The following is a 27,057-nucleotide window of genomic DNA, read 5'->3' as shown; positions in this document are numbered from 1 at the left end:
TGGCACGACCCTGGAGTTCCTCTCGCCGTTCCTGTTGAGAGGGCCTCCTCTTGAGATGCGACGGGAACGCCGCGAACTCTTTCCCGACGAAGCAGGGAAAGGATCCCTCATCTCGAGCTACGAGGCGGAAACGGGGCTCCTCTGGATGTGGGCGGGACCCTCGTGATTTCTCTCGAGTGGAGACGGCTAGGTCGGGGAACTTCTTGATTTGCAGCAAGGGTGTGAAGGAGCCTTTCGAAGTTCCAGAGGTGAGGTGTGATCCGCCACGTAACACCTCGGCAGAAATGGGCCTCATCTCGCCTGGAGGGGAGAACCTCCTGGATTTTCTCGAGTTGCGGCAGGTCTTCTCGAGTTACGACGGGGACCTCAGGGACCCGCTCTGGTGGCCTCAGGAAAGGCCAGTCCCCATGCGAGTTGCTAGGGGACCTCTCGGGATTCCTATCCCGTCCATGCCGGGGCCTCAGTCCTTGTGTGGAGTCGGGGCCGGAACCTGAGGATTCCTCTCCAGTGTTGCCATGGATCTTGGGGTGCTTCTGAGTCTCCCCACGGGAGTCAGGCCTCGTCTCGAGTGGGGGCATGCACGTGTGCATTCCTCCCGAGCTGCAGCAGTAGTGTCACGCTTCCTGTCACGTGGATCAAGGGATCTGTGGCTTTCCCTCGAGGCTGTCCCTCGAGGCTTTCCCACGAGGCTTTCCCACAGGGCTGTGCCACGTGCCACCTTGGTGTGAGTCGATCCTCGGCGTGAAAGATGAGCCGGTGAAGGGAAAAGAGGTTCCTCTGGAATGGACTGAGACATCTGGGGGACTCTTGGAAAGGTGGCACGACCCTGGAGTTCATCTCGCCGTTCCTGTTGAGAGGGCCTCCCCTTGAGATGCGACGGGAACGCCGGGAACTCTTTCCCGACGAAGCAGGGACAGGATCCCTCATCTCGAGCTACGAGGCGGAAACGGGGCTCCTCTGGATGTGGGCGGGACCCTCGTGATTCCTCTCGAGTGGAGACGGGTATGTCGGGGAACTTCTTGATTTGCACCAAGGGTGTGAAGGAGCCTTTCGAAGTTCCAGAGGTGAGGTGTGATCCGCCACGTAACACCTCGGCAGAAATGGGCCTCATCTCGCCTGGAGGGGAGAACCTCCTGGATTTTCTCGAGTTGCGGCAGGTCTTCTCGAGTTACGACGGGGACCTCAGGGATCCGCTCTGGTGGCCTCAGGAAAGGCCAGTCCCCATGCGAGTTGCTAGGGGACCTCTCGGGATTCCTCTCCCGTCCATGCCGGGGCCTCAGTCCTTGTGTGGAGTCGGGGCTGGAACCTGAGGATTCCTCTCCAGTGTTGCCATGGATCTTGGGGTGCTTCTGAGTCTCCCCAGGGGAGTCAGGCCTCGTCTCGAGTGGGGGCATGCACGTGCGCTTTCCTCCCGAGCTGCAGCAGTAGTGTCACGCTTCCTGTCACGTGGATCAAGGGATCTGTGGCTTTCCCTCGAGGCTGTCCCTCGAGGCTTTCCCACGAGGCTTTCCCACAGGGCTGTGCCACGTGCCACCTTGGTGTGAGTCGATCCTCGGCGTGAAAGACGAGCCGGTGAAGGGAAAAGAGGTTCCTCTGGAATGGACTGAGACATCTGGGGGACTCTTGGAAAGGTGGCACGACCCTGGAGTTCCTCTCGCCGTTCCTGTTGAGAGGGCCTCCTCTTGAGATGCGACGGGAACGCCGGGAACTCTTTCCCGACGAAGCAGGGACAGGATCCCTCATCTCGAGCTACGAGGCGGAAACGGGGCTCCTCTGGATGTGGGCGGGACCCTCGTGATTCCTCTCGAGTGGAGACGGGTATGTCGGGGAACTTCTTGATTTGCACCAAGGGTGTGAAGGACCCTTTCGAAGTTCCAGAGGTGAGGTGTGATCAGCCTCGAGACGCCTCAGCGGAAATGGGCCTCATCTCGCCTGGAGGGGAGAACCTCCTGGATTTTCTCGAGTTGCAGCAGGTCTTCTCGAGTTACGACGGGGACCTCAGGGACCCGCTCTGGTGGCCTCAGGAAAGGCCAGTCCCCATGCGAGTTGCTAGGGGACCTCTCGGGATTCCTCTCCCGTCCATGCCGGGGCCTCAGTCCTGGTGTGAAGTCGGGGCCGGAACCTGAGGATTCCTCTCCAGTGTTGCCATGGATCTTGGGGTGCTTCTGAGTCTCCCCAGGGGAGTCAGGCCTCGTCTCGAGTGGGGGCATGCACGTGCGCTTTCCTCCCGAGCTGCAGCAGTAGTGTCACGCTTCCTGTCACGTGGATCAAGGGATCTGTGGCTTTCCCTCAAGGCTTTCCCACGAGTCTTTCCCACAGGGCTGTGCCACGTGCCACCTTGGTGTGAGTCGATCCTCGGCGTGAAAGACGAGCCGGTGAAGGGAAAAGAGGTTCCTCTGGAATGGACTGAGACATCTGGGGGACTCTTGGAAAGGTGGCACGACCCTGGAGTTCCTCTCGCCGTTCCTGTTGAGAGGGCCTCCCCTTGAGATGCGACGGGAACGCCGGGAACTCTTTCCCGACGAAGCAGGGACAGGATCCCTCATCTCGAGCTACGAGGCGGAAACGGGGCTCCTCTGGATGTGGGCGGGACCCTCGTGATTCCTCTCGAGTGGAGACGGGTATGTCGGGGAACTTCTTGATTTGCAGCAAGGGTGTGAAGGAGCCTTTCGAAGTTCCAGAGGTGAGGTGTAATCCGCCACTTAACACCTCAGCAGAAATGGGCCTCATCTCGCCTGGAGGGGAGAACCTCCTGGATTTTCTCGAGTTGTGGCAGGTGTTCTCGAGTTACGACGGGGACCTCAGGGACCCGCTCTGGTGGCCTCAGGAAAGGCCAGTCCCCATGCGAGTTGCTAGGGGACCTCTCGGGATTCCTCTCCCGTCCATGCCGGGGCCTCAGTCCTTGTGTGGAGTCGGGGCCGGAACCTGAGGATTCCTCTCCAGTGTTGCCATGGATCTTGGGGTGCTTCTGAGTCTCCCCAGGGGAGTCAGGCCTCGTCTCGATTGGGGGCATGCACGTGTGCTTTCCTCCCGATCTGCAGCAGTAGTGTCACGCTTCCTGTCACGTGGATCAAGGGATCTGTGGCTTTCCCTCGAGGCTGTCTCTCGAGGCTTTCCCACGAGGCTTTCCCACAGGGCTGTGCCACGTGCCACCTTGGTGTGAGTCGATCCTCGGCGTGAAAGACGAGCCGGTGAAGGGAAAAGAGGTTCCTCTGGAATGGACTGAGACATCTGGGGGACTCTTGGAAAGGTGGCACGACCCTGGAGTTCCTCTCGCCGTTCCTGTTGAGAGGGCCTCCCCTTGAGATGCGACGGGAACGCCGGGAACTCGTTCCCGACGATGCAGGGACAGGATCCCTCATCTCGAACTACGAGGCGGAAACGGGGCTCCTCTGGATGTGGGCGGGACCCTCGTGATTCCTCTCGAGTGCAGACGGGTATGTCGGGGAACTTCTTGATTTGCAGCAAGGGTGTGAAGGAGCCTTTCGAAGTTCCAGAGGTGAGGTGTAATCCGCCACGTAACACCTCAGCAGAAATGGGCCTCATCTCGCCTGGAGGGGAGAACCTCCTGGATTTTCTCGAGTTGCGGCAGGTCTTCTCGAGTTACGACGGGGACCTCAGGGACCCGCTCTGGTGGCCTCAGAAAGGCCAGTCCCCATGCGAGTTGCTAGGGGACCTCTCGGGATTCCTCTCCCGTCCATGCCGGGGCCTCAGTCCTTGTGTGGAGTCGGGGCCGGAACCTGAGGATTCCTCTCCAGTGTTGCCATGGATCTTGGGGTGCTTCTGAGTCTCCCCAGGGGAGTCAGGCCTCGTCTCGAGTGGGGGCATGCACGTGCGCTTTCCTCCCGAGCTTCAGCAGTAGTGTCACGCTTCCTGTCACGTGGATCAAGGGATCTGTGGCTTTCCCTCGAGGCTGTCCCTCGAGGCTTTCCCACGAGGCTTACCTACAGGGCTGTGCCACGTGCCACCTTGGTGTGAGTCGATCCTCGGCGTGAAAGACGAGCCGGTGAAGGGAAAAGAGGTTCCTCTGGAATGGACTGAGACATCTGGGGGACTCTTGGAAAGGTGCCACGACCCTGGAGTTCCTCTCGCCGTTCCTGTTAAGAGGGCCTCCTCTTGAGATGCGACGGGAACGCCGGGAACTCTTTCCCGACGAAGCAGGGACAGGATCCCTCATTTCGAGCTACGAGGCCGAAACGGGGCTCCTCTGGATGTGGGCGGGACCCTCGTGATTCCTCTCGAGTGGAGACGGGTATGTCGGGGAACTTCTTGATTTGCACCAAGGGTGTGAAGGACCCTTTCGAAGTTCCAGAGGTGAGGTGTGATCAGCCTCGAGACGCCTCAGCGGAAATGGGCCTCATCTCGCCTGGAGGGGAGAACCTCCTGGATTTTCTCGAGTTGCGGCAGGTCTTCTCGAGTTACGACGGGGACCTCAGGGACCCGCTCTGGTGGCCTCAGGAAAGGCCAGTCCCCATGCGAGTTGCTAGGGGACCTCTCGGGATTCCTCTCCCGTCCATGCCGGGGCCTCAGTCCTTGTGTGGAGTCGGGGCCGGAACCTGAGGATTCCTCTCCAGTGTTGCCATGGATCTTGGGGTGCTTCTGAGCCTCCCCAGGGGAGTCAGCCTCGTCTCGAGTGGGAGCATGCACGTGCGCTTTCCTCCCGAGCTGCAGCAGTAGTGTCACGCTTCCTGTCACGTGGATCAAGGGATCTGTGGCTTTCCCTCGAGGCTGTCCCTCGAGGCTTTCCCACGAGGCTTTCCCACAGGGCTGTGCCACGTGCCACCTTGGTGTGAGTCGATCCTCGGCGTGAAAGACGAGCCGGTGAAGGGAAAAGAGGTTCCTCTGGAATGGACTGAGACATCTGGGGGACTCTTGGAAAGCTGGCACGACCCTGGAGTTCCTCTCGCCGTTCCTGTTGAGAGGGCCTCCCCTTGAGATGCGACGGGAACGCCGGGAACTCTTTCCCGACGAAGCAGGGACAGGATCCCTCATCTCGAGCTACGAGGCGGAAACGGGGCTCCTCTGGATGTGGGCGGGACCCTCGTGATTCCTCTCGAGTGGAGACGGGTATGTCGGGGAACTTCTTGATTTGCACCAAGGGTGTGAAGGACCCTTTCGAAGTTCCAGAGGTGAGGTGTGATCAGCCTCGAGACGCCTCAGCGGAAATGGGCCTCATCTCGCCTGGAGGGGAAAACCTCCTGGATTTTCTCGAGTTGCGGCAGGTGTTCTCGAGTTATGACGGGGACCTCCGGGACCCGCTCTGGTGGCCTCAGGAAAGGCCAGTCCCCATGCGAGTTGCTAGGGGACCTCTCGGGATTCCTCTCCCGTCCATGCCGGGGCCTCAGTCCTTGTGTGGAGTCGGGGCCGGAACCTGAGGATTCCTCTCCAGTGTTGCCATGGATCTTGGGGTGCTTCTGAGTCTCCCCAGGGGAGTCAGCCTCGTCTCGAGTGGGGGCATGCACGTGCGCTTTCCTCCCGAGGTGCAGCAGTAGTGTCACGCTTCCTGTCACGTGGATCAAGGGATCTGTGGCTTTCCCTCGAGGCTGTCCCTCGAGGCTTTCCCACGAGGCTTTCCCACAGGGCTGTGCCACGTGCCACCTTGGTGTGAGTCGATCCTCGGCGTGAAAGACGAGCCGGTGAAGGGAAAAGAGGTTCCTCTGGAATGGACTGAGACATCTGGGGGACTCTTGGAAAGGTGGCACGACCCTGGAGTTCCTCTCGCCGTTCCTGTTGAGAGGGCCTCCCCTTGAGATGCGACGGGAACGCCGGGAACTCTTTCCCGACGAAGCAGGGACAGGATCCCTCATCTCGAGCTACGAGGCGGAAACGGGCCTCCTCTGGATGTTGGCGGGACCCTCGTGATTCCTCTCGAGTGGAGACGGGTATGTCGGGGAACTTCTTGATTTGCAGCAAGGGTGTGAAGGAGCCTTTCGAAGTTCCAGAGGTGAGGTGTGATCCGCCACGTGACACCTCAGCAGAAATGGGCCTCATCTCGCCTGGCGGGGAGAACCTCCTGGATTTTCTCGAGTTGCGGCAGGTCTTCTCGAGTTACGACGGGGACCTCACGGAGCCGCTCTGGTGGCCTCAGGAAAGGCCAGTCCCCATGCGAGTTGCTAGCGGACCTCTCGGGATTCCTCTCCCGTCCATGCCGGGGCCTCAGTCCTTGTGTGGAGTCGGGGCTGGAACCTGAGGATTCCTCTCCATTGTTGCCATGGATCTTGGGGTGCTTCTGAGTCTCCCCAGGGGAGTCAGGCCTCGTCTCGAGTGGGGGCATGCACGTGCGCTTTCCTCCCGAGCTGCAGCAGTAGTGTCACGCTTCCTGTCACGTGGATCAAGGGATCTGTTGCTTTCCCTCGAGGCTTTCCCACGAGGCTTTCCCACAGGGCTGTGCCACGTGCCACCTTGGTGTGAGTCGATCCTCGGCGTGAAAGACGAGCCGGTGAAGGGAAAAGAGGTTCCTCTGGAATGGACTGAGACATCTGGGGGACTCTTGGAAAGGTGGCACGACCCTGGAGTTCCTCTCGCCATTCCTGTTGAGAGGGCCTCCTCTTGAGATGCGACGGGAACGCCGGGAACTCTTTCCCGACGAAGCAGGGACAGGATCCCTCATCTCGAGCTACGAGGCGGAAACGGGGCTCCTCTGGATGTGGGCGGGACCCTCGTGATTCCTCTCGAGTGGAGACCGGTATGTCGGGGAACTTCTTGATTTGCACCAAGGGTGTGAAGGACCCTTTCGAAGTTCCAGAGGTGAGGTGTGATCAGCCTCGAGACGCCTCAGCGGAAATGGGCCTCATCTCGCCTGGAGGGGAGAACCTCCTGGATTTTCTCGAGTTGCAGCAGGTCTTCTCGAGTTACGACGGGGACCTCAGGGACCCGCTCTGGTGGCCTCAGGAAAGGCCAGTCCCCATGCGAGTTGCTAGGGGACCTCTCGGGATTCCTCTCCCGTCCATGCCGGGGCCTCAGTCCTGGTGTGAAGTCGGGGCCGGAACCTGAGGATTCCTCTCCAGTGTTGCCATGGATCTTGGGGTGCTTCTGAGTCTCCCCAGGGGAGTCAGGCCTCGTCTCGAGTGGGGGCATGCACGTGCGCTTTCCTCCCGAGCTGCAGCAGTAGTGTCACGCTTCCTGTCACGTGGATCAAGGGATCTGTGGCTTTCCCTCAAGGCTTTCCCACGAGTCTTTCCCACAGGGCTGTGCCACGTGCCACCTTGGTGTGAGTCGATCCTCGGCGTGAAAGACGAGCCGGTGAAGGGAAAAGAGGTTCCTCTGGAATGGACTGAGACATCTGGGGGACTCTTGGAAAGGTGGCACGACCCTGGAGTTCCTCTCGCCGTTCCTGTTGAGAGGGCCTCCCCTTGAGATGCGACGGGAACGCCGGGAACTCGTTCCCGACGATGCAGGGACAGGATCCCTCATCTCGAACTACGAGGCGGAAACGGGGCTCCTCTGGATGTGGGCGGGACCCTCGTGATTCCTCTCGAGTGCAGACGGGTATGTCGGGGAACTTCTTGATTTGCAGCAAGGGTGTGAAGGAGCCTTTCGAAGTTCCAGAGGTGAGGTGTAATCCGCCACGTAACACCTCAGCAGAAATGGGCCTCATCTCGCCTGGAGGGGAGAACCTCCTGGATTTTCTCGAGTTGCGGCAGGTCTTCTCGAGTTACGACGGGGACCTCAGGGACCCGCTCTGGTGGCCTCAGGAAAGGCCAGTCCCCATGCGAGTTGCTAGGGGACCTCTCGGGATTCCTCTCCCGTCCATGCCGGGGCCTCAGTCCTTGTGTGGAGTCGGGGCCGGAACCTGAGGATTCCTCTCCAGTGTTGCCATGGATCTTGGGGTGCTTCTGAGTCTCCCCAGGGGAGTCAGGCCTCGTCTCGAGTGGGGGCATGCACGTGCGCTTTCCTCCCGAGCTTCAGCAGTAGTGTCACGCTTCCTGTCACGTGGATCAAGGGATCTGTGGCTTTCCCTCGAGGCTGTCCCTCGAGGCTTTCCCACGAGGCTTACCTACAGGGCTGTGCCACGTGCCACCTTGGTGTGAGTCGATCCTCGGCGTGAAAGACGAGCCGGTGAAGGGAAAAGAGGTTCCTCTGGAATGGACTGAGACATCTGGGGGACTCTTGGAAAGGTGCCACGACCCTGGAGTTCCTCTCGCCGTTCCTGTTAAGAGGGCCTCCTCTTGAGATGCGACGGGAACGCCGGGAACTCTTTCCCGACGAAGCAGGGACAGGATCCCTCATTTCGAGCTACGAGGCCGAAACGGGGCTCCTCTGGATGTGGGCGGGACCCTCGTGATTCCTCTCGAGTGGAGACGGGTATGTCGGGGAACTTCTTGATTTGCACCAAGGGTGTGAAGGACCCTTTCGAAGTTCCAGAGGTGAGGTGTGATCAGCCTCGAGACGCCTCAGCGGAAATGGGCCTCATCTCGCCTGGAGGGGAGAACCTCCTGGATTTTCTCGAGTTGCGGCAGGTCTTCTCGAGTTATGACGGGGACCTCAGGGACCCGCTCTGGTGGCCTCAGGAAAGGCCAGTCCCCATGCGAGTTGCTAGGGGACCTCTCGGGATTCCTCTCCCGTCCATGCCGGGGCCTCAGTCCTTGTGTGGAGTCGGGGCCGGAACCTGAGGATTCCTCTCCAGTGTTGCCATGGATCTTGGGGTGCTTCTGAGCCTCCCCAGGGGAGTCAGCCTCGTCTCGAGTGGGAGCATGCACGTGCGCTTTCCTCCCGAGCTGCAGCAGTAGTGTCACGCTTCCTGTCACGTGGATCAAGGGATCTGTGGCTTTCCCTCGAGGCTGTCCCTCGAGGCTTTCCCACGAGGCTTTCCCACAGGGCTGTGCCACGTGCCACCTTGGTGAGAGTCGATCCTCGGCGTGAAAGACGAGCCGGTGAAGGGAAAAGAGGTTCCTCTGGAATGGACTGAGACATCTGGGGGACTCTTGGAAAGCTGGCACGACCCTGGAGTTCCTCTCGCCGTTCCTGTTGAGAGGGCCTCCCCTTGAGATGCGACGGGAACGCCGGGAACTCTTTCCCGACGAAGCAGGGACAGGATCCCTCATCTCGAGCTACGAGGCGGAAACGGGGCTCCTCTGGATGTGGGCGGGACCCTCGTGATTCCTCTCGAGTGGAGACGGGTATGTCGGGGAACTTCTTGATTTGCACCAAGGGTGTGAAGGACCCTTTCGAAGTTCCAGAGGTGAGGTGTGATCAGCCTCGAGACGCCTCAGCGGAAATGGGCCTCATCTCGCCTGGAGGGGAAAACCTCCTGGATTTTCTCGAGTTGCGGCAGGTGTTCTCGAGTTACGACGGGGACCTCCGGGACCCGCTCTGGTGGCCTCAGGAAAGGCCAGTCCCCATGCGAGTTGCTAGGGGACCTCTCGGGATTCCTCTCCCGTCCATGCCGGGGCCTCAGTCCTTGTGTGGAGTCGGGGCCGGAACCTGAGGATTCCTCTCCAGTGTTGCCATGGATCTTGGGGTGCTTCTGAGTCTCCCCAGGGGAGTCAGGCCTCGTCTCGAGTGGGGGCATGCACGTGCGCTTTCCTCCCGAGCTTCAGCAGTAGTGTCACGCTTCCTGTCACGTGGATCAAGGGATCTGTGGCTTTCCCTCGAGGCTGTCCCTCGAGGCTTTCCCACGAGGCTTACCTACAGGGCTGTGCCACGTGCCACCTTGGTGTGAGTCGATCCTCGGCGTGAAAGACGAGCCGGCGAAGGGAAAAGAGGTTCCTCTGGAATGGACTGAGACATCTGGGGGACTCTTGGAAAGGTGCCACGACCCTGGAGTTCCTCTCGCCGTTCCTGTTAAGAGGGCCTCCTCTTGAGATGCGACGGGAACGCCGGGAACTCTTTCCCGACGAAGCAGGGACAGGATCCCTCATTTCGAGCTACGAGGCCGAAACGGGGCTCCTCTGGATGTGGGCGGGACCCTCGTGATTCCTCTCGAGTGGAGACGGGTATGTCGGGGAACTTCTTGATTTGCACCAAGGGTGTGAAGGACCCTTTCGAAGTTCCAGAGGTGAGGTGTGATCAGCCTCGAGACGCCTCAGCGGAAATGGGCCTCATCTCGCCTGGAGGGGAGAACCTCCTGGATTTTCTCGAGTTGCGGCAGGTCTTCTCGAGTTACGACGGGGACCTCAGGGACCCGCTCTGGTGGCCTCAGGAAAGGCCAGTCCCCATGCGAGTTGCTAGGGGACCTCTCGGGATTCCTCTCCCGTCCATGCCGGGGCCTCAGTCCTTGTGTGGAGTCGGGGCCGGAACCTGAGGATTCCTCTCCAGTGTTGCCATGGATCTTGGGGTGCTTCTGAGCCTCCCCAGGGGAGTCAGCCTCGTCTCGAGTGGGAGCATGCACGTGCGCTTTCCTCCCGAGCTGCAGCAGTAGTGTCACGCTTCCTGTCACGTGGATCAAGGGATCTGTGGCTTTCCCTCGAGGCTGTCCCTCGAGGCTTTCCCACGAGGCTTTCCCACAGGGCTGTGCCACGTGCCACCTTGGTGTGAGTCGATCCTCGGCGTGAAAGACGAGCCGGTGAAGGGAAAAGAGGTTCCTCTGGAATGGACTGAGACATCTGGGGGACTCTTGGAAAGGTGGCACGACCCTTGAGTTCCTCTCGCCGTTCCTGTTGAGAGGGCCTCCCCTTGAGATGCGACGGGAACGCCGGGAACTCTTTCCCGACGAAGCAGGGACAGGATCCCTCATCTCGAGCTACGAGGCGGAAACGGGGCTCCTCTGGATGTGGGCGGGACCCTCGTGATTCCTCTCGAGTGGAGACGGGTATGTCGGGGAACTTCTTGATTTGCACCAAGGGTGTGAAGGACCCTTTCGAAGTTCCAGAGGTGAGGTGTGATCAGCCTCGAGACGCCTCAGCGGAAATGGGCCTCATCTCGCCTGGAGGGGAAAACCTCCTGGATTTTCTCGAGTTGCGGCAGGTGTTCTCGAGTTACGACGGGGACCTCCGGGACCCGCTCTGGTGGCCTCAGGAAAGGCCAGTCCCCATGCGAGTTGCTAGGGGACCTCTCGGGATTCCTCTCCCGTCCATGCCGGGGCCTCAGTCCTTGTGTGGAGTCGGGGCCGGAACCTGAGGATTCCTCTCCAGTGTTGCCATGGATCTTGGGGTGCTTCTGAGTCTCCCCAGGGGAGTCAGGCCTCGTCTCGAGTGGGGGCATGCACGTGCGCTTTCCTCCCGAGCTTCAGCAGTAGTGTCACGCTTCCTGTCACGTGGATCAAGGGATCTGTGGCTTTCCCTCGAGGCTGTCCCTCGAGGCTTTCCCACGAGGCTTACCTACAGGGCTGTGCCACGTGCCACCTTGGTGTGAGTCGATCCTCGGCGTGAAAGACGAGCCGGTGAAGGGAAAAGAGGTTCCTCTGGAATGGACTGAGACATCTGGGGGACTCTTGGAAAGGTGCCACGACCCTGGAGTTCCTCTCGCCGTTCCTGTTAAGAGGGCCTCCTCTTGAGATGCGACGGGAACGCCGGGAACTCTTTCCCGACGAAGCAGGGACAGGATCCCTCATTTCGAGCTACGAGGCCGAAACGGGGCTCCTCTGGATGTGGGCGGGACCCTCGTGATTCCTCTCGAGTGGAGACGGGTATGTCGGGGAACTTCTTGATTTGCACCAAGGGTGTGAAGGACCCTTTCGAAGTTCCAGAGGTGAGGTGTGATCAGCCTCGAGACGCCTCAGCGGAAATGGGCCTCATCTCGCCTGGAGGGGAGAACCTCCTGGATTTTCTCGAGTTGCGGCAGGTCTTCTCGAGTTACGACGGGGACCTCAGGGACCCGCTCTGGTGGCCTCAGGAAAGGCCAGTCCCCATGCGAGTTGCTAGGGGACCTCTCGGGATTCCTCTCCCGTCCATGCCGGGGCCTCAGTCCTTGTGTGGAGTCGGGGCCGGAACCTGAGGATTCCTCTCCAGTGTTGCCATGGATCTTGGGGTGCTTCTGAGCCTCCCCAGGGGAGTCAGCCTCGTCTCGAGTGGGAGCATGCACGTGCGCTTTCCTCCCGAGCTGCAGCAGTAGTGTCACGCTTCCTGTCACGTGGATCAAGGGATCTGTGGCTTTCCCTCGAGGCTGTCCCTCGAGGCTTTCCCACGAGGCTTTCCCACAGGGCTGTGCCACGTGCCACCTTGGTGTGAGTCGATCCTCGGCGTGAAAGACGAGCCGGTGAAGGGAAAAGAGGTTCCTCTGGAATGGACTGAGACATCTGGGGGACTCTTGGAAAGCTGGCACGACCCTGGAGTTCCTCTCGCCGTTCCTGTTGAGAGGGCCTCCCCTTGAGATGCGACGGGAACGCCGGGAACTCTTTCCCGACGAAGCAGGGACAGGATCCCTCATCTCGAGCTACGAGGCGGAAACGGGGCTCCTCTGGATGTGGGCGGGACCCTCGTGATTCCTCTCGAGTGGAGACGGGTATGTCGCGAAACTTCTTGATTTGCACCAAGGGTGTGAAGGACCCTTTCGAAGTTCCAGAGGTGAGGTGTGATCAGCCTCGAGACGCCTCAGCGGAAATGGGCCTCATCTCGCCTGGAGGGGAGAACCTCCTGGATTTTCTCGAGTTGCGGCAGGTCTTCTCGAGTTACGACGGGGACCTCAGGGACCCGCTCTGGTGGCCTCAGGAAAGGCCAGTCCCCATGCGAGTTGCTAGGGGACCTCTCGGGATTCCTCTCCCGTCCATGCCGGGGCCTCAGTCCTTGTGTGGAGTCGGGGCTGGAACCTGAGGATTCCTCTCCAGTGTTGCCATGGATCTTGGGGTGCTTCTGAGTCTCCCCAGGGGAGTCAGGCCTCGTCTCGAGTGGGGGCATGCACGTGCGCTTTCCTCCCGAGCTGCAGCAGTAGTGTCACGCTTCCTGTCACGTGGATCAAGGGATCTGTGGCTTTCCCTCGAGGCTGTCCCTCGAGGCTTTCCCACGAGGCTTTCCCACAGGGCTGTGCCACGTGCCACCTTGGTGTGAGTCGATCCTCGGCGTGAAAGACGAGCCGGTGAAGGGAAAAGAGCTTCCTCTGGAATGGACTGAGACATCTGCGGGACTCTTGGAAAGGTGGCACGCACCTGGAGTTCCTCTCGCCGTTCCTGTTGAGAGGACCTCCCCTTGAGATGCGACGGGAACGCCGGGAACTCTTTCCCGACGAAGCAGGGACAGGATCCCTCATCTCGAGCTACGAGGCGGAAACGGGGCTCCTCTGGATGTGGGCGGGACCCTCGTGATTCCTCTCGAGTGGAGACGAGTATGTCGGGGAACTTCTTGATTTGCACCAAGGGTGTGAAGGAGCCTTTCGAAGTTCCAGAGGTGAGGTGTGATCCGCCACGTAACACCTCAGCAGAAATGGGCCTCATCTCGCCTGGAGGGGAGAACCTCCTGGATTTTCTCGAGTTGTGGCAGGTGTTCTCGAGTTACGACGGGGACCACAGGGACCCGCTCTGGTGGCCTCAGGAAAGGCCAGTCCCCATGCGAGTTGCTAGGGGACCTCTCGGGATTCCTCTCCCGTCCATGCCGGGGCCTCAGTCCTTGTGTGGAGTCGGGGCCGGAACCTGAGGATTCCTCTCCAGTGTTGCCATGGATCTTGGGGTGCTTCTGAGTCTCCCCAGGGGAGTCAGGCCTCGTCTCGAGTGGGGGCATGCACGTGCGCTTTCCTCCCGAGCTGCAGCAGTAGTGTCACGCTTCCTGTCACGTGGATCAAGGGATCTGTGGCTTTCCCTCGAGGCTGTCCCTCGAGGCTTTCCCACGAGGCTTTCCCACAGGGCTGTGCCACGTGCCACCTTGGTGTGAGTCGATCCTCGGCGTGAAAGACGAGCCGGTGAAGGGAAAAGAGGTTCCTCTGGAATGGACTGAGACATCTGCGGGACTCTTGGAATGGTGGCAAGACCCTGGAGTTCCTCTCGCCGTTCCCGTTGAGAGGGCCTCCTCTTGAGATGCGACTGGAACGCCGGGAACTCTTTCCCGACGAAGCAGGGACAGGATCCCTCATCTCGAGCTACGAGGCCGAAACGGGGCTCCTCTGGATGTGCGCGGGACCCTCGTGATTCCTCTCGAGTGGAGACGGGTGTGTCGGGAAACTTCTTGATTTGCACCAAGGGTGTGAAGGACCCTTTCGAAGTTCCAGAGGTGAGGTGTGATCAGCCTCGAGACGCCTCAGCGGAAATGGGCCTCATCTCGCCTGGAGGGGAGAACCTCCTGGATTTTCTCGAGTTGCGGCAGGTCTTCTGGAGTTACGACGGGGACCTCAGGGACCCGCTCTGGTGGCCTCAGGAAAGGCCATTCCCCATGCGAGTTGCTAGGGGACCTCTCGGGATTCCTCTCCCGTCCATGCCGGGGCCTCAGTCCTTGTGTGGAGTCGGGGCTGGAACCTGAGGATTCCTCTCCAGTGTTGCCATGGATCTTGGGGTGCTTCTGAGTCTCCCCAGGGGAGTCCGGCCTCGTCTCGAGTGGGGGCATGCACGTGCGCTTTCCTCCCGAGCTGCAGCAGTAGTGTCACGCTTCCTGTCACGTGGATCAAGGGATCTGTGGCTTTCCCTCGAGGCTGTCCCTCGAGGCTTTCCCACGAGGCTTTCCCACAGGGCTGTGCCACGTGACACCTTGGTGTGAGTCGATCCTTGGCGTGAAAGACGAGCCGGTGAAGGAAAAGAGGTTCCTCTGGAATGGACTGAGACATCTGGGGGACTCTTGGAAAGGTGGCACGACCCTGGAGTTCCTCTCTCCGTACCTGTTGAGAGGGCCTCCTCTTGAGATGCGACGGGAACGCCGGGAACTCTTTCCCGACGAAACAGGGACAGGATCCCTCATCTCGAGCTACGAGGCCGAAACGGGGCTCCTCTGGATGTGGGCGGGACCCTCGTTATTCCTCTCGAGTGGAGACGGGTATGTCGCGAAACTTCTTGATTTGCACCAAGGGTGTGAAGGACCCTTTCGAAGTTCCAGAGGTGAGGTGTGATCAGCCTCGAGACGCCTCAGCGGAAATGGGCCTCATCTCGCCTGGAGGAGAGAACCTCCTGGATTTTCTCGAGTTGCGGCAGGTCTTCTCGAGTTACGACGGGGACCTCAGGGACCCGCTCTGGTGGCCTCAGGAAAGGCCAGTCCCCATGCGAGTTGCTAGGGGACCTCTCGGGATTCCTCTCCCGTCCATGCCGGGGCCTCAGTCCTTGTGTGGAGTCGGGGCTGGAACCTGAGGATTCCTCTCCAGTGTTGCCATGGATCTTGGGGTGCTTCTGAGTCTCCCCAGGGGAGTCAGGCCTCGTCTCGAGTGGGGGCATGCACGTGTGCTTTCATCCCGAGCTGCAGCAGTAGTGTCACGCTTCCTGTCACGTGGATCAAGGGATCTGTGGCTTTCCCTCGAGGCTGTCCCTCGAGGCTTTCCCACGAGGCTTTCCCACAGGGCTGTGCCACGTGCCACCTTGGTGTGAGTCGATCCTCGGCGTGAAAGACGAGCCGGTGAAGGGAAAAGAGCTTCCTCTGGAATGGACTGAGACATCTGCGGGACTCTTGGAAAGGTGGCACGCACCTGGAGTTCCTCTCGCCGTTCCTGTTGAGAGGACCTCCCCTTGAGATGCGACGGGAACGCCGGGAACTCTTTCCCGACGAAGCAGGGACAGGATCCCTCATCTCGAGCTACGAGGCGGAAACGGGGCTCCTCTGGATGTGGGCGGGACCCTCGTGATTCCTCTCGAGTGGAGACGAGTATGTCGGGGAACTTCTTGATTTGCACCAAGGGTGTGAAGGAGCCTTTCGAAGTTCCAGAGGTGAGGTGTGATCCGCCACGTAACACCTCAGCAGAAATGGGCCTCATCTCGCCTGGAGGGGAGAACCTCCTGGATTTTCTCGAGTTGTGGCAGGTGTTCTCGAGTTACGACGGGGACCACAGGGACCCGCTCTGGTGGCCTCAGGAAAGGCCAGTCCCCATGCGAGTTGCTAGGGGACCTCTCGGGATTCCTCTCCCGTCCATGCCGGGGCCTCAGTCCTTGTGTGGAGTCGGGGCCGGAACCTGAGGATTCCTCTCCAGTGTTGCCATGGATCTTGGGGTGCTTCTGAGTCTCCCCAGGGGAGTCGGGCCTCGTCTCGAGTGGGGGCATGCACGTGCGCTTTCCTCCCGAGCTGCAGCAGTAGTGTCACGCTTCCTGTCACGTGGATCAAGGGATCTGTGGCTTTCCCTCGAGGCTGTCCCTCGAGGCTTTCCCACGAGGCTTTCCCACAGGGCTGTGCCACGTGCCACCTTGGTGTGAGTCGATCCTCGGCGTGAAAGACGAGCCGGTGAAGGGAAAAGAGGTTCCTCTGGAATGGACTGAGACATCTGCGGGACTCTTGGAATGGTGGCAAGACCCTGGAGTTCCTCTCGCCGTTCCCGTTGAGAGGGCCTCCTCTTGAGATGCGACTGGAACGCCGGGAACTCTTTCCCGACGAAGCAGGGACAGGATCCCTCATCTCGAGCTACGAGGCCGAAACGGGGCTCCTCTGGATGTGCGCGGGACCCTCGTGATTCCTCTCGAGTGGAGACGGGTGTGTCGGGAAACTTCTTGATTTGCACCAAGGGTGTGAAGGACCCTTTCGAAGTTCCAGAGGTGAGGTGTGATCAGCCTCGAGACGCCTCAGTGGAAATGGGCCTCATCTCGCCTGGAGGGGAGAACCTCCTGGATTTTCTCGAGTTGCGGCAGGTCTTCTGGAGTTACGACGGGGACCTCAGGGACCCGCTCTGGTGGCCTCAGGAAAGGCCAGTCCCCATGCGAGTTGCTAGGGGACCTCTCGGGATTCCTCTCCCGTCCATGCCGGGGCCTCAGTCCTTGTGTGGAGTCGGGGCCGGAACCTGAGGATTCCTCTCCAGTGTTGCCATGGATCTTGGGGTGCTTCTGAGTCTCCCCAGGGGAGTCCGGCCTCGTCTCGAGTGGGGGCATGCACGTGCGCTTTCCTCCCGAGCTGCAGCAGTAGTGTCACGCTTCCTGTCACGTGGATCAAGGGATCTGTGGCTTTCCCTCGAGGCTGTCCCTCGAGGCTTTCCCACGAGGCTTTCCCACAGGGCTGTGCCACGTGCCACCTTGGTGTGAGTCGATCCTCGGCGTGAAAGACGAGCCGGTGAAGGAAAAGAGGTTCCTCTGGAATGGACTGAGACATCTGGGGGACTCTTGGAAAGGTGGCACGACCCTGGAGTTCCTCTCTCCGTTCCTGTTGAGAGGGCCTCCTCTTGAGATGCGACGGGAACGCCGGGAACTCTTTCCCGACGAAGCAGGGACAGGATCCCTCATCTCGAGCTACGAGGCCGAAACGGGGCTCCTCTGGATGTGGGCGGGACCCTCGTGATTCCTCTCGAGTGGAGACGGGTATGTCGCGAAACTTCTTGATTTGCACCAAGGGTGTGAAGGACCCTTTCGAAGTTCCAGAGGTGAGGTGTGATCAGCCTCGAGACGCCTCAGCGGAAATGGGCCTCATCTCGCCTGGAGGGGAGAACCTCCTGGATTTTCTCGAGTTGCGGCAGGTCTTCTCGAGTTACGACGGGGACCTCAGGGACCCGCTCTGGTGGCCTCAGGAAAGGCCAGTCCCCATGCGAGTTGCTAGGGGACCTCTCGGGATTCCTCTCCCGTCCATTCCGGGGCCTCAGTCCTTGTGTGGAGTCGGGGCTGGAACCTGAGGATTCCTCTCCAGTGTTGCCATGGATCTTGGGGTGCTTCTGAGTCTCCCCAGGGGAGTCAGGCCTCGTCTCGAGTGGGGGCATGCACGTGCGCTTTCATCCCGAGCTGCAGCAGTAGTGTCACGCTTCCTGTCACGTGGATCAAGGGATCTGTGGCTTTCCCTCGAGGCTGTCCCTCGAGGCTTTCCCACGAGGCTTTCCCACAGGGCTGTGCCACGTGCCACCTTGGTGTGAGTCGATCCTCGGCGTGAAAGACGAGCCGGTGAAGGGAAAAGAGCTTCCTCTGGAATGGACTGAGATATCTGCGGGACTCTTGGAAAGGTGGCACGCACCTGGAGTTCCTCTCGCCGTTCCTGTTGAGAGGGCCTCCCCTTGAGATGCGACGGGAACGCCGGGAACTCTTTCCCGACGAAGCAGGGACAGGATCCCTCATCTCGAGCTACGAGGCGGAAACGGGGCTCCTCTGGATGTGGGCGGGACCCTCGTGATTCCTCTCGAGTGGAGACGAGTATGTCGGGGAACTTCTTGATTTGCACCAAGGGTGTGAAGGAGCCTTTCGAAGTTCCAGAGGTGAGGTGTGATCCGCCACGTAACACCTCAGCAGAAATGGGCCTCATCTCGCCTGGAGGGGAAAACCTCCTGGATTTTCTCGAGTTGTGGCAGGTGTTCTCGAGTTACGACGGGGACCACAGGGACCCGCTCTGGTGGCCTCAGGAAAGGCCAGTCCCCATGCGAGTTGCTAGGGGACCTCTCGGGATTCCTCTCCCGTCCATGCCGGGGCCTCAGTCCTTGTGTGGAGTCGGGGCCGGAACCTGAGGATTCCTCTCCAGTGTTGCCATGGATCTTGGGGTGCTTCTGAGTCTCCCCAGGGGAGTCGGGCCTCGTCTCGAGTGGGGGCATGCACGTGCGCTTTCCTCCCGAGCTGCAGCAGTAGTGTCACGCTTCCTGTCACGTGGATCAAGGGATCTGTGGCTTTCCCTCGAGGCTGTCCCTCGAGGCTTTCCCACGAGGCTTTCCCACAGGGCTGTGCCACGTGCCACCTTGGTGTGAGTCGATCCTCGGCGTGAAAGACGAGCCGGTGAAGGGAAAAGAGGTTCCTCTGGAATGGACTGAGACATCTGGGGGACTCTTGGAATGGTGGCACGACCCTGGAGTTCCTCTCGCCGTTCCTGTTGAGAGGGCCTCCTCTTGAGATGCGACGGGAACGCCGGGAACTCTTTCCCGACGAAGCAGGGAAAGGATCCCTCATCTCGAGCTACGAGGCGGAAACGGGGCTCCTCTGGATGTGGGCGGGACCCTCGTGATTCCTCTCGAGTGGAGACGGGTATGTCGGGGAACTTCTTGATTTGCACCAACGGTGTGAAGAACCCTTTCGAAGTTCCAGAGGTGAGGTGTAATCAGCCTCGAGACGCCTCAGCGGAAATGGGCCTCATCTCGCCTGGAGGGGAGAACCTCCTGGATTTTCTTGAGTTGCGGCAGGTCTTCTCGAGTTATGACGGGGACCTCAGGGACCCGCTCTGGTGGCCTCAGGAAAGGCCAGTCCCCATGCGAGTTGCTAGGGGACCTCTCGGGATTCCTCTCCCGTCCATGGCGGGGCCTCAGTCCTTGTGTGGAGTCGGGGCCGGAAACTGAGGATTCCTCTCCAGTGTTGCCATGGATCTTGGGGTGCTTCTGAGTCTCCCCAGGGGAGTCAGGCCTCGTCTCGAGTGGGGGCATGCACGTGCGCTTCCCTCCCGAGCTGCAGCAGTAGTGTCACGCTTCCTGTCACGTGGATCAAGGGATCTTTGGCTTTCCCTCGAGGCTGTCCCTCGAGGCTTTCCCACGAGGCTTTCCTACAGGGCTGTGCCACGTGCCACCTTGGTGTGAGTCGATCCTCGGCGTGAAAGACGAGCCGGTGAAGGGAAAAGAGGTTCCTCTGGAATGGACTGAGACATCTGGGGGACTCTTGGAAAGGTGGCACGACCCTGGAGTTCCTCTCGCCGTTCCTGTTGAGAGGGCCTCCTCTTGAGATGCGACGGGAACGCCGGGAACTCTTTCCCGACGAAGCAGGGACAGGATCCCTCATCTCGAGCTACGAGGCGGAAACGGGGCTCCTCTGGATGTGGGCGGGACCCTCGTGATTCCTCTCGAGTGGAGACGGGTATGTCGGGGAACTTCTTGATTTGCACCAAGGGTGTGAAGGACCCTTTCGAAGTTCCAGAGGTGAGGTGTGATCAGCCTCGAGACGCCTCAGCGGAAATGGGCCTCATCTCGCCTGGAGGGGAGAACCTCCTGGATTTTCTCGAGTTGCGGCAGGTCTTCTGGAGTTACGACGGGGACCTCAGGGACCCGCTCTGGTGGCCTCAGGAAAGGCCAGTCCCCATGCGAGTTGCTAGGGGACCTCTCGGGATTCCTCTCCCGTCCATGCCGGGGCCTCAGTCCTTGTGTGGAGTCGGGGCCGGAACCTGAGGATTCCTCTCCAGTGTTGCCATGGATCTTGGGGTGCTTCTGAGTCTCCCCAGGGGAGTCGGGCCTCGTCTCGAGTGGGGGCATGCACGTGCGCTTTCCTCCCGAGCTGCAGCAGTAGTGTCACGCTTCCTGTCACGTGGATCAAGGGATCTGTGGCTTTCCCTCGAGGCTGTCCCTCGAGGCCTTCCCACGAGGCTTTCCCACAGGGCTGTGCCACGTGCCACCTTGGTGTGAGTCGATCCTCGGCGTGAAAGACGAGCCGGTGAAGGAAAAGAGGTTCCTCTGGAATGGACTGAGACATCTGGGGGACTCTTGGAAAGGTGGCACGACCCTGGAGTTCCTCTCTCCGTTCCTGTTGAGAGGGCCTCCTCTTGAGATGCGACGGGAACGCCGGGAACTCTTTCCCGACGAAGCAGGGACAGGATCCCTCATCTCGAGCTACGAGGCCGAAACGGGGCTCCTCTGGATGTGGGCGGGACCCTCGTGATTCCTCTCGAGTGGAGACGGGTATGTCGCGAAACTTCTTGATTTGCACCAAGGGTGTGAAGGACCCTTTCGAAGTTCCAGAGGTGAGGTGTGATCAGCCTCGAGACGCCTCAGCGGAAATGGGCCTCATCTCGCCTGGAGGGGAGAACCTCCTGGATTTTCTCGAGTTGCGGCAGGTCTTCTCGAGTTACGACGGGGACCTCAGGGACCCGCTCTGGTGGCCTCAGGAAAGGCCAGTCCCCATGCGAGTTGCTAGGGGACCTCTCGGGATTCCTCTCCCGTCCATGCCGGGGCCTCAGTCCTTGTGTGGAGTCGGGGCTGGAACCTGAGGATTCCTCTCCAGTGTTGCCATGGATCTTGGGGTGCTTCTGAGTCTCCCCAGGGGAGTCAGGCCTCGTCTCGAGTGGGGGCATGCACGTGCGCTTTCCTCCCGAGCTGCAGCAGTAGTGTCACGCTTCCTGTCACGTGGATCAAGGGATCTGTGGCTTTCCATCGAGGCTGTCCCTCGAGGCTTTCCCACGAGGCTTTCCCACAGGGCTGTGCCACGTGCCACCTTGGTGTGAGTCGATCCTCGGCGTGAAAGACGAGCCGGTGAAGGGAAAAGAGCTTCCTCTGGAATGGACTGAGACATCTGCGGGACTCTTGGAAAGGTGGCACGCACCTGGAGTTCCTCTCGCCGTTCCTGTTGAGAGGGCCTCCCCTTGAGATGCGACGGGAACGCCGGGAACTCTTCCCCGACGAAGCAGGGACAGGATCCCTCATCTCGAGCTACGAGGCGGAAACGGGGCTCCTCTGGATGTGGGCGGGACCCTCGTGATTCCTCTCGAGTGGAGACGAGTATGTCGGGGAACTTCTTGATTTGCACCAAGGGTGTGAAGGAGCCTTTCGAAGTTCCAGAGGTGAGGTGTGATCCGCCACGTAACACCTCAGCAGAAATGGGCCTCATCTCGCCTGGAGGGGAGAACCTCCTGGATTTTCTCGAGTTGTGGCAGGTGTTCTCGAGTTACGACGGGGACCACAGGGACCCGCTCTGGTGGCCTCAGGAAAGGCCAGTCCCCATGCGAGTTGCTAGGGGACCTCTCGGGATTCCTCTCCCGTCCATGCCGGGGCCTCAGTCCTTGTGTGGAGTCGGGGCCGGAACCTGAGGATTCCTCTCCAGTGTTGCCATGGATCTTGGGGTGCTTCTGAGTCTCCCCAGGGGAGTCGGGCCTCGTCTCGAGTGGGGGCATGCACGTGCGATTTCCTCCCGAGCTGCAGCAGTAGTGTCACGCTTCCTGTCACGTGGATCAAGGGATCTGTGGCTTTCCCTCGAGGCTGTCCCTAGAGGCTTTCCCACGAGGCTTTCCCACAGGGCTGTGCCACGTGCCACCTTGGTGTGAGTCGATCCTCGGCGTGAAAGACGAGCCGGTGAAGGGAAAAGAGGTTCCTCTGGAATGGACTGAGACATCTGGGGGACTCTTGGAATGGTGGCACGACCCTGGAGTTCCTCTCGCCGTTCCTGTTGAGAGGGCCTCCTCTTGAGATGCGACGGGAACGCCGGGAACTCTTTCCCGACGAAGCAGGGAAAGGATCCCTCATCTCGAGCTACGAGGCGGAAACGGGGCTCCTCTGGATGTGGGCGGGACCCTCGTGATTCCTCTCGAGTGGAGACGGGTATGTCGGGGAACTTCTTGATTTGCACCAACGGTGTGAAGAACCCTTTCGAAGTTCCAGAGGTGAGGTGTAATCAGCCTCGAGACGCCTCAGCGGAAATGGGCCTCATCTCGCCTGGAGGGGAGAACCTCCTGGATTTTCTCGAGTTGCGGCAGGTCTTCTCGAGTTATGACGGGGACCTCAGGGACCCGCTCTGGTGGCCTCAGGAAAAGCCAGTCCCCATGCGAGTTGCTAGGGGACCTCTCGGGATTCCTCTCCCGTCCATGGCGGGGCCTCAGTCCTTGTGTGGAGTCGGGGCCGGAACCTGAGGATTCCTCTCCAGTGTTGCCATGGATCTTGGGGTGCTTCTGAGTCTCCCCAGGGGAGTCAGGCCTCGTCTCGAGTGGGGGCCTGCACGTGCGCTTCCCTCCCGAGCTGCAGCAGTAGTGTCACGCTTCCTGTCACGTGGATCCAGGGATCTTTGGCTTTTCCTCGAGGCTGTCCCTCGAGGCTTTCCCACGAGGCTTTCCTACAGGGCTGTGCCACGTGGCACCTTGGTGTGAGTCGATCCTCGGCGTGAAAGACGAGCCGGTGAAGGGAAAAGAGGTTCCTCTGGAATGGACTGAGACATCTGGGGGACTCTTGGAAAGGTGGCACGACCCTGGAGTTCCTCTCGCCGTTCCTGTTGAGAGGGCCTCCTCTTGAGATGCGACGGGAACGCCGGGAACTCTTTCCCGACGAAGCAGGGACAGGATCCCTCATCTCGAGCTACGAGGCGGAAACGGGGCTCCTCTGGATGTGGGCGGGACCCTCGTGATTCCTCTCGAGTGGAGACGGGTATGTCGGGGAACTTCTTGATTTGCACCAAGGGTGTGAAGGACCCTTTCGAAGTTCCAGAGGTGAGGTGTGATCAGCCTCGAGACGACTCAGCGGAAATGGGCCTCATCTCGCCTGGAGGGGAGAACCTCCTGGATTTTCTCGAGTTGCGGCAGGTCTTCTCGAGTTACGACGGGGACCTCAGGGACCCGCTCTGGTGGCCTCAGGAAAGGCCAGTCCCCATGCGAGTTGCTAGGGGACCTCTCGGGATTCCTCTCCCGTCCATGCCGGGGCCTCAGTCCTTGTGTGGAGTCGGGGCTGGAACCTGAGGATTCCTCTCCAGTGTTGCCATGGATCTTGGGGTGCTTCTGAGTCTCCCCAGGGGAGTCGGGCCTCGTCTCGAGTGGGGGCATGCACGTGCGCTTTCCTCCCGAGCTGCAGCAGTAGTGTCACGCTTCCTGTCACGTGGATCAAGGGATCTGTGGCTTTCCCTCGAGGCTGTCCCTCGAGGCTTTCCCACGAGGCTTTCCCACAGGGCTGTGCCACGTGCCACCTTGGTGTGAGTCGATCCTCGGCGTGAAAGACGAGCCGGTGAAGGGAAAAGAGCTTCCTCTGGAATGGACTGAGACATCTGCGGGACTCTTGGAAAGGTGGCACGCACCTGGAGTTCCTCTCGCCGTTCCTGTTGAGAGGGCCTCCCCTTGAGATGCGACGGGAACGCCGGGAACTCTTCCCCGACGAAGCAGGGACAGGATCCCTCATCTCGAGCTACGAGGCGGAAACGGGGCTCCTCTGGATGTGGGCGGGACCCTCGTGATTCCTCTCGAGTGGAGACGAGTATGTCGGGGAACTTCTTGATTTGCACCAAGGGTGTGAAGGAGCCTTTCGAAGTTCCAGAGGTGAGGTGTGATCCGCCACGTAACACCTCAGCAGAAATGGGCCTCATCTCGCCTGGAGGGGAGAACCTCCTGGATTTTCTCGAGTTGTGGCAGGTGTTCTCGAGTTACGACGGGGACCACAGGGACCCGCTCTGGTGGCCTCAGGAAAGGCCAGTCCCCATGCGAGTTGCTAGGGGCCTCTCGGGATTCCTCTCCCGTCCATGCCGGGGCCTCAGTCCTTGTGTGGAGTCGGGGCCGGAACCTGAGGATTCCTCTCCAGTGTTGCCATGGATCTTGGGGTGCTTCTGAGTCTCCCCAGGGGAGTCGGGCCTCGTCTCGAGTGGGGGCATGCACGTGCGATTTCCTCCCGAGCTGCAGCAGTAGTGTCACGCTTCCTGTCACGTGGATCAAGGGATCTGTGGCTTTCCCTCGAGGCTGTCCCTCGAGGCTTTCCCACGAGGCTTTCCCACAGGGCTGTGCCACGTGCCACCTTGGTGTGAGTCGATCCTCGGCGTGAAAGACGAGCCGGTGAAGGGAAAAGAGGTTCCTCTGGAATGGACTGAGACATCTGGGGGACTCTTGGAATGGTGGCACGACCCTGGAGTTCCTCTCGCCGTTCCTGTTGAGAGGGCCTCCTCTTGAGATGTGACGGGAACGCCGGGAACTCTTTCCCGACGAAGCAGGGAAAGGATCCCTCATCTCGAGCTACGAGGCGGAAACGGGGCTCCTCTGGATGTGGGCGGGACCCTCGTGATTCCTCTCGAGTGGAGACGGGTATGTCGGGGAACTTCTTGATTTGCACCAACGGTGTGAAGAACCCTTTCGAAGTTCCAGAGGTGAGGTGTAATCAGCCTCGAGACGCCTCAGCGGAAATGGGCCTCATCTCGCCTGGAGGGGAGAACCTCCTGGATTTTCTCGAGTTGCGGCAGGTCTTCTCGAGTTATGACGGGGACCTCAGGGACCCGCTCTGGTGGCCTCAGGAAAAGCCAGTCCCCATGCGAGTTGCTAGGGGACCTCTCGGGATTCCTCTCCCGTCCATGGCGGGGCCTCAGTCCTTGTGTGGAGTCGGGGCCGGAACCTGAGGATTCCTCTCCAGTGTTGCCATGGATCTTGGGGTGCTTCTGAGTCTCCCCAGGGGAGTCAGGCCTCGTCTCGAGTGGGGGCATGCACGTGCGCTTCCCTCCCGAGCTGCAGCAGTAGTGTCACGCTTCCTGTCACGTGGATCAAGGGATCTTTGGCTTTCCCTCGAGGCTGTCCCTCGAGGCTTTCCCACGAGGCTTTCCTACAGGGCTGTGCCACGTGCCACCTTGGTGTGAGTCGATCCTCGGCGTGAAAGACGAGCCGGTGAAGGGAAAAGAGGTTCCTCTGGAATGGACTGAGACATCTGGGGGACTCTTGGAAAGGTGGCACGACCCTGGAGTTCCTCTCGCCGTTCCTGTTGAGAGGGCCTCCTCTTGAGATGCGACGGGAACGCCGGGAACTCTTTCCCGACGAAGCAGGGACAGGATCCCTCATCTCGAGCTACGAGGCGGAAACGGGGCTCCTCTGGATGTGGGCGGGACCCTCGTGATTCCTCTCGAGTGGAGACGGGTATGTCGGGGAACTTCTTGATTTGCACCAAGGGTGTGAAGGACCCTTTCGAAGTTCCAGAGGTGAGGTGTGATCAGCCTCGAGACGCCTCAGCGGAAATGGGCCTCATCTCGCCTGGAGGGGAGAACCGCCTGGATTTTCTCGAGTTGCGGCAGGTCTTCTGGAGTTACGACGGGGACCTCAGGGACCCGCTCTGGTGGCCTCAGGAAAGGCCAGTCCCCATGCGAGTTGCTAGGGGACCTCTCGGGATTCCTCTCCCGTCCATGCCGGGGCCTCAGTCCTTGTGTGGAGTCGGGGCCGGAACCTGAGGATTCCTCTCGAGTGTTGCCATGGATCTTGGGGTGCTTCTGAGTCTCCCCAGGGGAGTCGGGCCTCGTCTCGAGTGGGGGCATGCACGTGCGCTTTCCTCCCGAGCTGCAGCAGTAGTGTCACGCTTCCTGTCACGTGGATCAAGGGATCTGTGGCTTTCCCTCGAGGCTGTCCCTCGAGGCTTTCCCACGAGGCTTTCCCACAGGGCTGTGCCACGTGCCACCTTGGTGTGAGTCGATCCTCGGCGTGAAAGACGAGCCGGTGAAGGAAAAGAGGTTCCTCTGGAATGGACTGAGACATCTGGGGGACTCTTGGAAAGGTGGCACGACCCTGGAGTTCCTCTCTCCGTTCCTGTTGAGAGGGCCTCCTCTTGAGATGCGACTGGAACGCCGGGAACTCTTTCCCGATGAAGCAGGGACAGGATCCCTCATCTCGAGCTACGAGGCCGAAACGGGGCTCCTCTGGATGTGGGCGGGACCCTCGTGATTCCTCTCGAGTGGAGACGGGTATGTCGCGAAACTTCTTGATTTGCACCAAGGGTGTGAAGAACCCTTTCGAAGTTCCAGAGGTGAGGTGTAATCAGCCTCGAGACGCCTCAGCGGAAATGGGCCTCATCTCGCCTGGAGGGGAGAACCTCCTGGATTTTCTCGAGTTGCGGCAGGTCTTCTCGAGTTATGACGGGGACCTCAGGGACCCGCTCTGGTGGCCTCAGGAAAAGCCAGTCCCCATGCGAGTTGCTAGGGGACCTCTCGGGATTCCTCTCCCGTCCATGGCGGGGCCTCAGTCCTTGTGTGGAGTCGGGGCCGGAACCTGAGGATTCCTCTCCAGTGTTGCCATGGATCTTGGGGTGCTTCTGAGTCTCCCCAGGGGAGTCAGGCCTCGTCTCGAGTGGGGGCATGCACGTGCGCTTCCCTCCCGAGCTGCAGCAGTAGTGTCACGCTTCCTGTCACGTGGATCAAGGGATCTTTGGCTTTCCCTCGAGGCTGTCCCTCGAGGCTTTCCCACGAGGCTTTCCTACAGGGCTGTGCCACGTGGCACCTTGGTGTGAGTCGATCCTCGGCGTGAAAGACGAGCCGGTGAAGGGAAAAGAGGTTCCTCTGGAATGGACTGAGACATCTGGGGGACTCTTGGAAAGGTGGCACGACCCTGGAGTTCCTCTCGCCGTTCCTGTTGAGAGGGCCTCCTCTTGAGATGCGACGGGAACGCCGGGAACTCTTTCCCGACGAAGCAGGGACAGGATCCCTCATCTCGAGCTACGAGGCGGAAACGGGGCTCCTCTGGATGTGGGCGGGACCCTCGTGATTCCTCTCGAGTG

The sequence above is a fragment of the Budorcas taxicolor genome, chromosome 9 (genome assembly GCF_023091745.1).
Source record: "Budorcas taxicolor isolate Tak-1 chromosome 9, Takin1.1, whole genome shotgun sequence".
Lineage (NCBI taxonomy): Eukaryota > Metazoa > Chordata > Mammalia > Artiodactyla > Bovidae > Budorcas > Budorcas taxicolor.
This window is presented reverse-complemented; position numbering follows the sequence as displayed.